General features: G+C 35.9%; 1 protein-coding gene across 1 annotated transcript in view; it reads right to left on the bottom strand.

The window, feature by feature from the left end:
* The window catches only part of LOC115235721 (lachesin-like), a 79995-nt gene extending 77630 nt beyond the window's left edge, over positions 1-2365 (bottom strand). Inside the window, exon 1 of the mRNA XM_029807667.1 lies at positions 1931-2365. The gene's annotated coding sequence lies outside the window, so the exon portion shown is untranslated. The remainder of the gene's footprint in view (positions 1-1930) is intronic.
* Positions 2366-12675: the final 10310 nt, after the last annotated feature.

Raw genomic sequence — 12675 nt, 5'->3', positions numbered from 1 at the left:
TGTAACGACGGACGTCTATGTCAGACGGATTGCAAGATGTGTCCAATAAAAGTTTCAGGACTTCTGGATGGAACATCGAAAATCTTTCATCGAAAGAATGTAACGCGCAGTTATTGATTGCTACAAATGCAATGGTAAGATCTCAAGCAATTTTTATAAATATTTTGCAATAACACTTTTTTATTCTTTTTTACTCTATATAGTTATATAACAATTTATTTAGTTATTACAATTATTATTTTACTAATTTGCAATTAATAAAAAATCTGCATTTAATATCCATAATGATAAAATTTAGATTAAAAAAAATTCGTATTATTATTTTAATTATTGTTTCAAGTAATTTATGTTTCAAAAACGTACATAATATTTTATTAGTCATAATAAAGATTTAAAAAAGCAATTTAGTAAATTAAATATAGTTTTTAATACCCTTTTTATCATATTTTTATGAACAATTTTTTATATTTGTGTTATTGTTATTTTTAATTATATTTCACATTTGTTTCGATAATTTTTAATAATGCATTATAAATCCTTTTGCGTATTTTGTAGCTTATAATAACTTTAATATGCTAAGGTATATTCCTTTTTGATGTTGATTTCAGCAGCAACCATAAGACAATATCCAAAAAAGTCAAAGCTTGTTCGAGTATAAAGAACACTCTCAAACAAAGGCTTTTTCGCGAAAAGCGATGTCACAGTGACGTCACTTGCACAATAGCATTCAATATAACGCAGCATGGAAATTAAATAACGTTGAATTGAAATTAAATAACATGATTTTATATCCGTCTAGAGATCGATTTAACAAATTAGTGATAGTTATTGTTTAACAATTGGTCGAATATAATGTAAATACGATAAAAATTGATCTGGAAACAATTGATTGACATTCGTGCCAATATCAATCTACGTTCCCTGTTCGCTCTGATTCCTCGTTTCATTCATTCAGTCCTAGAACTTCTCGGACACGCCTGGCATTACCGTATAATAATTTACGCGCGGTGGGCGCGCCAAGGGATTATTTTAATTAATCGCCGGAGGCGGGCGCATCCGTGCTAGCGAATGACAATCATAAGGACTTCGCATAAAAAAAAAAAGAAAGGACTAAATCGGCTTTTTCGCGAAAAGCGATGTCACAGTGACGTCACTTGCACAATAGCATTCAATATAACGCAGCATGGAAATTAAATAACGTTGAATTGAAATTAAATAACATGATTTTATATCCGTCTAGAGATCGATTTAACAAATTAGTGATAGTTATTGTTTAACAATTGGTCGAATATAATGTAAATACGATAAAAATTGATCTGGAAACAATTGATTGACATTCGTGCCAATATCAATCTACGTTCCCTGTTCGCTCTGATTCCTCGTTTCATTCATTCAGTCCTAGAACTTCTCGGACACGCCTGGCATTACCGTATAATAATTTACGCGCGGTGGGCGCGCCAAGGGATTATTTTAATTAATCGCCGGAGGCGGGCGCTTCCGTGCTAGCGAATGACAATCATAAGGACTTCGCATAAAAAAAAAAAAGAAAGGACTAAATCCCGGATTCGCGAGTTAAGCGGATTCGGCCGATCGGTCGATCAGCGGGCGTGTTCAATTAGCGAGAACGTCGAGAATGGAATTGCGCTGTAAAAATTTCATCGCGGAAAATCTCGGAATGTGCTGTCTATTCGAGATAACAATACCCGTGCGTAGGATAACCCGTCCATCAAACGGGCGCCGAAAATAACTTGAAGCTACGGTGAAGGGAAAGGGTGGAGGAAACCACTCGCATCACAGGATCTAGTCCGTCATCTACGATCCACGACGTGGATCCGATCAATACGAGACCGCAACGGAAACCACCGAATTCTCGCAGAATCCTCCTCCGAGGATCCGCCGTGACGCGTGCGTCGCGTGGAAAGAGACTTACGTGTCGCGGCACGATATCACTGGATCGGATCGCTGGATCGCGGTTCCACGCGCCATAGCGAACGTCGCACGGTGTTGACATCGCTGCGATTAATCTCTTCCGAAATTCCGTGAATTTATATTCCGTGTTCCCAGATATAATCCTGCGTCGTGTCCACCCCGCCACGTATCACTCTCCGTCCATATCGGTTTTTCACTTCTTTGTTAATCCCCACCCACCCTTTTCGATTCTAAAAGTCCTCGACACGTCCCGATAATATTTCAGAGAGATTGTCACATCGTCGATTTAATTAAAACATTGATAACTCGCTTTGAGAAGGCAATTCTTCGATACGTCGAGATAAAAAACACGTCGGTGACGTGCACGAGAAGCGTCAAAAATTGACGTGTGATCGCCGACCAGGAGCGCGGATTCGACGCCGATCTCGTCGGGAATTGCACTGGCCGGTTCAGCCCTTTACTCCGTGGCGGAGGGGTGGCGGCATGAGAGAACCCGTCGCGGAGAAGGGATAAACGGGTAGGAGGGAAAGGAAAGAGAGAAGAGGAAAGAGCACTTCTTTGTTAATCCCCACCCACCCTTTTCGATTCTAAAAGTCCTCGACACGTCCCGATAATATTTCAGAGAGATTGTCACATCGTCGATTTAATTAAAACATTGATAACTCGCTTTGAGAAGGCAATTCTTCGATACGTCGAGATAAAAAACACGTCGGTGACGTGCACGAGAAGCGTCAAAAATTGACGTGTGATCGCCGACCAGGAGCGCGGATTCGACGCCGATCTCGTCGGGAATTGCACTGGCCGGTTCAGCCCTTTACTCCGTGGCGGAGGGGTGGCGGCATGAGAGAACCCGTCGCGGAGAAGGGATAAACGGGTAGGAGGGAAAGGAAAGAGAGAAGAGGAAAGAGAGAGAGAGAGAGAGAGAAAGCGAGAGACAGGGCGCGGTGGGGACGGCGTGGGAGGATGGAGGAAAGCCGACGGAGAAGAGCCGGGAGGGAAGTAGGAGAGGGAGGATGAGGATATATACCTAACAGCATCCACAGTGCTGAAAACCACCGTGGTACATTTCGCGGAGCTCCCACGAGGGAGACGGCGAGCAGTGACGGAGGATAAGGGGAGAGCAAAGAGAGGAAAAAAAAGGGATGTGAGAAGGGAAGAGTAGGGGAGCGAAACGGGGAGCCGGTGGCCTCTAGGAAATTAAAACAAAAAGCATAGGGAAGCACATCGTGTCGCTGGAAACGGACTGGTACACACGCCGACGCGCTCCGCTCCGTCTCTCCCTTTCTCTCTCCCTCCTCTCCTGCTCCCAACCGACGAAGTCGCGCACACGTCTGTCCTTCTTTCCTCTCTGGTTGCATCGGTTTCCCTTCCTTGTTGGATAAAGCCACTTTTATTTCCCTTTATCGTTTATTACGAATGGTACGTTACCCGCCGACACGCTCGTCGACGAAAAAGACGCGCAAGAAGGTGACAATACGTTTTTTTTCTCTTCCTCTCGCCCCGGTCTCTCTTCATCTCTTCGATTTTCTTTATAAAATTTTCCTTTCGCGGCTCTGCTATCGCGAAAAGTTGAAAATTCAGGTTGGGTCGTTGGGAATCAGCCGATATAGTTAGTTGGTCGATATTTCGCTCAGTTCGGTTATGTCGCTGTCCTATATATGTAATATCTCTTACTATGTATTCTCTTTTTTTTTTCATATTTTATTTGGTAAATCGATGTATTTTCGAAGGTAGGTGCAATCATGTTAAAGTAGGATTCAATTCTCAATCCATTTCCGATGTACTTATATGTGTCTGTAACGTCTTATAAATGTACCAAAGCTTTAGAAAATCAACCAATGAGATTTAGGATAAAAAATAAAACTCGTATATATAAAAAGATGCTTTCTCTTGCTATCGGTTTTTTGATAATCAAATTAATTATGTTATTGCTTAGCAAAGTGGAAAATTGTGCAAGATTCAATTTCCAATGGTTGCATTGTTGTATTAATTTTTCATACCAGTTTATCCTATAATCGAACTTTGTTTCCAAATGTTGGTACGTTAACATGTTTACCATAATATTAATTGTCTAACAATATGTTATATTATTTCAATAGATCAATTTATATCAGTATTGGATAGATTCGATAGAGGAAAAGAGAAAGAGAAAGAGAAGCAAAAATTATAATAAAATTCATGATTCAATGATCGTACAACACGCATGCGATGCATAAAAATAAAATTCTAGTACGCATTATATCACTATAAATATAAAATTGAATAAACTATACATCAAAATAATGCAACAACTATTATCATCATTATGCATAATAACGTCGCGTGTAAAAAAAAGACACACCTTTATATTATACCATACGTAATCATTAAACAGAATAAACGAAACATGTTGCAGCCTGCGAAACTCACGCCGTCATAAACCTCTCTAGCATTTGCATTACTTCATTTATATCACTTTACCATTTCGTTGTGAACTTTATATGTACAGTTTCTTTCCATTGTCTCGCCGGCAAACTTCCCAACCGAAGCAGAAAGTTCAAGGTGGGAAATTCGTTCGCTCGAGCGGAGCTGTCTTTACTCATACGTCTTTGAGAATTTTCTCGTGCGCTTCATATCGCAGAAAGAATTTCACGCGCGTGAGATAAATCGAGTTTTGGAACGCGAATAAAAAGAAAGAGAGAAGGCAGGAAAAAGAACAGGAAGGGACAAGATCTTATTGAGGATAGGTGTGTGTGCTTAGTGGACGAGCGCGATTTATCCGCTATTTCTCACGAGATTTATCTATCCATTCTTTAATCCTGCCGCGGATCGACGAGAAATTTCTACCAATCTTTTTTTAACCGTCTTTGAACTATTTTTTTCCGCGCCACCCTTTGTGCTAGACAGAGGTTTTCCGCGCGCGCGTATTTGCGATAAATCGAAGTCGCAGGGGTGTGGAAGCGAAAGAAACGGCGAGAAAGCGAGAGGCTGGATCGTCTTATTGCTGACGTATAAACGTTCACAGAACGTGCGCGACTCTTCCGCCATTTCTCGCGAGACTTTTCTATCGTCTCTTTAATTCTTTCACCGAATGTTGGGGATGAAATCGAATCGGGAACGGCGCGCACATACGAGCTAACCAGACGGATTTTATCGCGGGACACACGCTTCAGCGAAGATTTTGTGCGTGCCGTAAACCGAGCTTAATCCATTCATACATTTTCTCTTCGCGAGATGGTACCATTTGATATTTTTTTCAGATGAAATATAGAAATGGTATGCCAAAAAAAATTGAAATTTGTACAAATTGTTTTAATTCCCACTCTTAATCAGTATATAATATTGTAGTGTTATTTAAGTCTTCTCAAATATTATAAAATTTATTTAAAGTTCCAAATTGAAAGTAATCAGAAATAATAATATAACGATGTATGAAGAAACGGGAATTTTATATCTTATTTTTCTAAAATGTAAAATATCAAAGAGTGAAGCAAAGCTTTTATTATCCTGACATTTAAGGTCGGAAATTCCAGTTATACGCAAACTAATCGATATGCTTTTGTAAATTTCTTGGAGAGAAATGCCATGTTGAGGATGGATTGAGGTTCGCGTAGATGAGAAAAGAGCTGGTCACGGACAGGCAAATGCGGAACAATTCCCATCGTCCTCCTTTTATCGTTCGATCTACCCTCGCTTTAATTCCACCGGTACGACAGCGCGCGTCCCGCCCTACGAGATGAAAATCTTCTATTTACACACACACACACACACACACACACGCACACATACATATACGTCACAGTTGACTTTTTATTTTTATATCAAAAATTTTTCCCGTCTTTTGTATCGTCACATAGGATTTCGCGCTCGCGCGCAAGATAAGAGGTCTCGGAGTGCCAGCCGGCTTATGTGGGAAGAGAGGGGTGTTCTCTTATTGCGGATAGGTACTTAGTGGACGGTACGATTTATCCGTCCTTTCTTTAAAAATCCCCGTCCGTTCCTATCTCTCCCCTCAGCTCCTTCATCGAAGAGCGCAATACATCTGGCACGATAAGTAAGTACGCGGTCCGATAGTAATAAGTTTCTGCAACATATACACATACAAACACACTTTATCCGACGAAAAAAGTTGATTTAAATTCACAAATTTTCGCCCGTGTATATCTCATTAACGTTCCGGCAACGCTCACTCTTTTGTCTTGTAATCCGAAAAGCGCGAGATAGGCTTCTCGCGTGGATGGCGCGCAGGTGTTTCCCGCAGTTTTATTCCAGCAGAATGTTTTAAATTCTCCCTAAATTACCAGACCATAAATTTCACGTCACATACGAGCACCAACCGCTCGTTGACTCCTTCAGCCCCCACTATTTTACCGGAGGATGCAAAATCTTTGTCAGATCATCTAAAAGTTTCACAAGCGGAGCCAATCATCTATGGAAAAATCTATATATATCAAGTTTTGCGCAAAAGTTCAAAATTATCAAACATTCTTCCTAAAGATTTGAAAGTTTGCTCAAAACAACGTTTTAAGCGGGAGTTTCTTTCTACGTGCTTCAATAAGTTGAGATGAGCGTTCCTTCTCTTTACGCTCTTACAATATTCTCTTGAAACTTTATAAAACGCAGTAGTTCTTAATCTTTCCAAACTTTGTTGACGTCAGTTAATTTCTTCTTGTCACATGCATATGGTTACAAAAAATCGAAAAGAATATGAGAATTGGCAAATCTCTTGTGTATGTGTTTATAAGCAAATTTCGATTTTTTAAATTATTATATGAATGCTCTTTTTTATAAAATATTTATAAAAAAAACATTCTCATAGATGTCCATAATTTTTTTTTCGTGAATTGCCCTCCTCCTCCCTTCTACAAGGAATATTTATTAAAAGCATGAAAACAAAAGAAAACAGAATGTACAATATTATATAACTGCTGAAAGTTAATGGGAAATGTGCGTTTGTATAATATTTTTTCCAAAGTTTACCGATCGGATATCCCTGCGTAACGGATAGATATATATCCGTAGAGACATTGTCCTCGACGCCAATATAAATTTTCCTTTTGCTGCCACTTTGCTACTGGTTGTCTGCTTCTTACTAACGTAAGGCCTGACCCGCGGTCTTCGAGATAAAAGTCGATCCGTAAGTGCGAAGGCGAGCAAACACTTCGCTCATCGTCCGTAGATTTATCATTTCGCTCAGCGGACCGACGTGAATCGTGCCGGGTTTGCCGAGCAGACAGAGAGAAAGAATGAAAGGGGTGAGTCGGCGTAAAAGAAGGGGATGTGTATAGTTGGGGACAGACCGTGAAAAAGAAAAAGTCGAACATGGATACGCGGAAGACCTGTATAAAACCTGTATGGATATACGTTGAGTGGAACACGACGTGGCATTTACCGACACTAGTCATCCGGAAACAGAAAACGAAAGAGAGAGAGAGAGAGAGAGAGAGAGAGAGAGAGAGAGGAAGGGAGGAAAAAAAGAGAATTTATGATTAATGACGAGCCGTCGGTGATTCGAATTTCATAATAATAGGATATCGTGGATATTTTAAGAATAATCCAAAAGAAAGAGAGAGAGAGAGAGAGAGAGACACGCTCCTATGATCTCTAATGATATCCAACGCAGGCGCTCATATACCGCCCCACCCAGTTGCAGGAATCCTCACCAACAGACGACGTATACGTGGATATGCGGTGTTGTCAGGAAAGGTCGACACTGTCATGAGGGTAAAAGTGCGAGAGCTTCGCACCGTTTCCGTTCCGTTGTATTACCGGCACTTTTTTCTTGCCGAAGGGTGAGCCCGCGACTTATATGTTTTGTTTCAATTTTTTGCAATCTAGAGAAAAGCTCTACAATATCGTTGATTCGTAGTATTGACGATGTGTATCGATTGATGGAGAAAATTAAACCTAGAGAAGAAAACCGTTATGTAGCGCCATATGGTCGTGGCAAGCTAAAGAAAGCGCTTCTCTTTGAATTCTTTTTCTTGGATATATGGCACAAAATAAAACGATGAAAAGTCAAAAAGTTTTCCAACTGATTTTTTGCACTGTTAACACCTAATTAAGAGAAATTACGATGGCGGATAATATTAGTAAACTTAATAAAATTATTACACTTCTAAAAAAAGATTTGATACGCGTATCTAACTTAAATTAACAACAAAAAATGTAGAAAGACTATTCTAATGTCTATATTTGTTATGCAATTAAAATTATGTAATAAATTAAACTATTATAAAAATGAGCAACCTGCATACGGCGCTGTAATTAAAATCTTTTTTAGCACATAAAAGTACAAAGAAAATCTTTCACGAAAAATGGAATATCTATGTTTAACGTTTTGTTCAGAAAATGCGTACATTCACATAGCACTATTATAAATTTTCAGGTTGAAAATTATGAGAGTGCACACCATAGTCGAGAGACGCCCTTACAGGCGCTCATCGAAGGAGTGTGCGCGTCTACTATATACATGTACACGAAAAGCATGTCGGTGAAACAGGGGTGGATTCTCGGCAAAATATTGTGCAAAAACTCGAAAGCCAACGGGACGAGAGAGATAGATATTTATACACGGCACTTTTTAACACTTTGCCGTAGCGTGACGTGCATATGAATCCATTTATTGTAATACGTTTAATCATGTTTAAAGCTTCCAACTATATATTGATAACGTAAATTTATAAAATTAATATCAATTTCCAAGATTAGATTATCCAATTTTGATCAATTATATTTACGTGCAATCGTGATTATATCTATGATTCATTTTATATAATAGTTTACTAAAATAATTTATATTAAGATCGAGAGAGAGAGAGAGTATATACATATACTTTCAAAAAATAATACTGGTATATCAAATCTTTAAAAAGAATATCAAAGTAAAAATTTGTGAAAGATGCGCGTATAAGATGTGTGCACATACTAAAAATGCGCAAGATAAATGTCTAAAAAAATATAAGACACGCCCTATATCCTTTTATAAAGAACTAAATAATGTAATAATTGATGAAAAAACTTTTTTATTTATGAATAAATTTTTTCTGCTGATATAGAGACGCTATAATATTTTATTCCGTTTTCTGATTTTATGAATATTTTTCTGGCGTCACTTGCTTCTTTTAGTTACTACTTAATCGAGTCGCTCCAACTATATTTCTTTTTTTTTCGCCAAATGTACGCCTGTTCTGAAGACAAAAAAAAAGGTTGGCATTCAGTTAACGGGTGGTGCTGTTGATAATATAATTCTATATCAGATAATAAAATGTAAAATATTTGAAAATTGTATGGAAATGAAATGTTACAAAAGCCACACGAGTATTAATTAACGGAAATACCAGTTTGATTTTGCAATTTTGTTCAAAGTAATTTATTAATTAATCAACAAGCAATAAACAGATTTTAAATCTAAATTAAATTTCAGTATTTCAAATTTAAAAAGAGAATTTTAGATTAAATCTTAATTATCGATATACAATATTAGAGTGTTTACTGTACGAAGCATGAATGCAAATTTATAATTTTTTTTTTATTTTCAATTATATAACGTTTATTATGCATTTCACAACGCATCCGTAATCACCATTAAATGTTTTACGCACTCAGTATTACGCACACATCACTATTCAATAGTATGGAGAAATATATGACTATCTGATTATATCGAGTGATCATTTTTCAAAAAGAAAAAAGATTGAGATTACTGGAACTCTTTTAACAAAAGATTTTTTTTTTTGTGAAAAAGTCTGAATAAACACGTAACGATTTTCTTTAGCTACTTTTTCCAGGAAAGTACTTCGGCCTTCTTTTCTACTCTTTCGAAAGATCCTCTCTGATAAAAAGTAAAAGATGAGTATCATCTGAATGAGATACAGATTACACCTTAATGCGATTCTTATAATGACTGCAAAGAATTGATAGAAACATACTATTTTATACAACATTATATTAAATCACAATAATGTAGACACAATAATGTAATCAGCATGAATTTTCTCACAAGAAATTAAATAGATTGCTTTGATTAAAATAAAATTGCACTAAACTGTGATAAGCTAAATTGTAGAAGAGATAAAGACTATACTATGCTACGTTACAGTTTCAATTATCCGTTTTAATTTAATTAACAACCATTGTCACGTAGTAATGTGATAATGCATGATAATGTTTGAATAGCATCTTGTTTAACATATTAAAAGGTACCTTTGAGAATTTTATTAGGTGCAAACAGTTGATCGGAATAAACACGTTAAGTATTTACTTTATATGCATATAGAATACGTGAGCGCGAGATGAGGTCGCGATTGATATTTTAATTATCGGACCGTTCCGAAATTGATATGCAAATTAAGCATTTGAGATAGTGCTTTCATATATAGGGCGATGTCTAATAATGCGCATCCACGGTACAATGTGCCATCGATTTTAGACTATCTTACAACATCCTTTTCAAGTATTTATCTTTGTGTGGGGCAAGACTATCTTAAATTAGCGAAGAGATTGGGAGGTTAAACAGAAACCGATACCGACGAATGACGGCGGAAATCAATGTTTTAATTAACGAATGCGAGTTGACAAGATTTTAATTAAGTAAAATAGTATGCAAATGGAGTAAATACTCTGGAGCATCTTCCTCTTTAAAAAGTTAAAGAAAAAAAGTCAAAAAAGGGAGTGTGGGTCAGTGTGGTTATACGTGTATCACAAAGTTTACTTGGTAGAAGATTAACCCGACTCAATAGCGTCTCGTGGATATTTAAATTGAATTTTTGTGATTACTGTAATAATAAAATAAGCAGAACAGAATGCTTTTTGCGCCAAGATAATTTATTGTCCGATAAAATTACAACTATTGTTCATATATTTGTAATTATAATTAAAAATTACAATTATAATTACCAAATGTGCTTATAATTTAACAATATTATGTTTACTTAATAACTTTTATTATCTTTAACAAACTTTTTAAATATATAAATTTGTATATACCGATGATGTTTTATTCATTTTACATCTATTATTAAACTTATATTTAATTTTGATAATATTCATTAAATGTAAAAAAATGTGTCTTGCATTATTTAGTGATATATGTATAATTTTTACTCTCGGCTTGAAAATAATTTTAATATATTTGTTAAATAACCACAAAGAGTTTTAAACGTATTTTATATTTTTAAACAACTTTCGAAATATTGCATCATTTTTTCTGCATCATTTCTAATACAGTGAAATGTGCCTGAAAATTATCTTTAATTCTTGAAATTGTTAATTATGCCAGCATCTCAGTTGCAATACCAACCCTTCATCTTTCTAAACATTCTTGAATTTCAAAATTAATTTACATGCCTTCACGCATCTTGCATAATCATATTATAATTATAAATAAAATATACATATAAGAAATAATTATTTTGAATTTGCAAATATTTAATAAATATATAATTGTATTCTATTAAATATATGTCATATTTATTGGTCTTTGTTAATTTTAATATTAAGGGGTAAACACGTGATAATAAAATAATAATTAAACAAAATTTTTTATTTATTTTGTTATATAATAAGTAAGACTTTGTTGCTTGAATAAGTTTTTTGTTGTGGATAATTGTCGATGCAAGTCGCATATCTACTAAACCAGAGAAACGTTTAAAGTCCATAATTATAATAACTCGACGATAATCTTCCTTACTAAGTACGCGGGAAGAAACTTCGTAAACTTGTTACCACGAAGCGATCCGAAGCGCCTTAGGACAGATTTGTCATTCGTGTGTGGTTTAATTAGGGTTCCTAATGAGTTTCCGCAATAAACACCCTACAAATTTCACATTTCGACACAAAACTTTCCATAATATACAGTAAACATCAAAGTTGTTTCTTTTCTTTTTTTTATAAAGTTTGTTAATAGCAATTTTCATCAGTTGTATCAACTTACAAAAATCTTTGTATAGTGCGGAAGAAGAGAAAGAAAAGATTATATCGCACAGCACAAATTTATCCTACTTTAATATTATATTTACCCGCAAAATAACGTGCATCAATCTCCATTTCCACCCTCACAATGATATCACGTTTCCATTCGCCAATTTGCCTCGCGATTATGACATTTTCCGGGAGCAGCCATTTCTTATCGTATCTACGGACGAAACGGGAATTCCATGGAGGCCGGGAGTATTATTTTCAGTTTGCCACGAGTACGTACGCGTATTTGTATTTATTAGGCGGTTGCGAGACTTATCGCGCGGATCCCGAACTAGAATCGGCACTTCACAAAGTATCCGCGATACAACTCAGCTGACTATGTGCCTCAAACGATTTCGAGAAAGTGTGTGTCTCTCCCTCTCTCTCTCTCTCTTTTTCTCTTCTACATTATTATTTATTTATCTTACATTATTTATATACATTTTTTTTTAAGTTGGAACGTTTATTCGGTATATGATTTATACATGTACATTCCTCGCGCTTTCTTTTCAATTCTATTATTCACCACACATTTTTATTTTACTCAAGGGACTTTTATACAAAAAGTTAAGTAGATTTCATATTCAATTAAGTAGGAGTATAATTTACATTTAACATGGTGAAATTAATTCAAGATATATACTGCGGTTAATTGAGTTGATTTGAGTTTCTATCATTTTAAGATTATACTACATGCATTTATTAAATTCAGCTATTAATTTAAATAGATAGAGAGATATATACATATATAAATATTAGAATTATGTAATATATAACTATATAAGATTATATACACATACACAAATA

This window comes from Formica exsecta, unplaced genomic scaffold (genome assembly GCF_003651465.1).
Source record: "Formica exsecta isolate Colony F162 unplaced genomic scaffold, ASM365146v1 scaffold233, whole genome shotgun sequence".
Lineage (NCBI taxonomy): Eukaryota > Metazoa > Arthropoda > Insecta > Hymenoptera > Formicidae > Formica > Formica exsecta.
Note: the sequence above shows the minus strand (reverse complement) of the source record. Positions and strands in the feature narration are given on the sequence as shown.